Source organism: Petaurus breviceps, unplaced genomic scaffold (genome assembly GCF_028583685.1).
Source record: "Petaurus breviceps papuanus isolate PSGF00001 unplaced genomic scaffold, PetGlider_PUasm1.0 91041, whole genome shotgun sequence".
Classification (NCBI taxonomy): domain Eukaryota; kingdom Metazoa; phylum Chordata; class Mammalia; order Diprotodontia; family Petauridae; genus Petaurus; species Petaurus breviceps.
In genome coordinates, this window is record NW_027187400.1 from 11,069,363 (window position 1) to 11,069,936 (window position 574).

A 574-nucleotide genomic window follows, 5' to 3' on the forward strand; every position below is an offset into this window, starting at 1 on the left:
GAGAGAGAGAGAGAGAGAGAGAGAGAGAGAGAGAGAGAGAGAGAAGGGAAGGGAAGGGAAGGGAAGGGAAGGGAAGGGAAGGGAAAAGTCAAATATACAGCAACCAAGAACAACAACAAGATAACAGCAGAAAATCCAATGAGAAATTTCTCTCCATGAAGAGACAAGGGTGAAAGCAGAAGGCAAATAGAAGTGATGGTGGAGAAACAGGGCTGAGACATCATGGTCTAAACTTCACAAAATATCACTTATAGATGAATTGCTGTTTTTGTGAACTAAACCATAGTATAAAAAGGTATACAAAAGGGGAGAGAGCAGGGAAGAGATAAAGGAAGATATGTGCTGTATCCTACTCAAGTCAGTGTTTAATAATGAAGGGAAATAACCCTGGGGTACCTCAAAAAGGGGAGACCACATGAGAATGGGTGAAAAGATAAAGTGGGAATACAGGGAAAAAGAAAGGAATGAGTCTTGTTTCAGTAGTGAGAGGGAATACCAATGATAAATGCCCCCATGGGAGAAGGAAAAGATTTCTATAAAAAGATGGGGACCGTAAATTACAATGGGTATAATC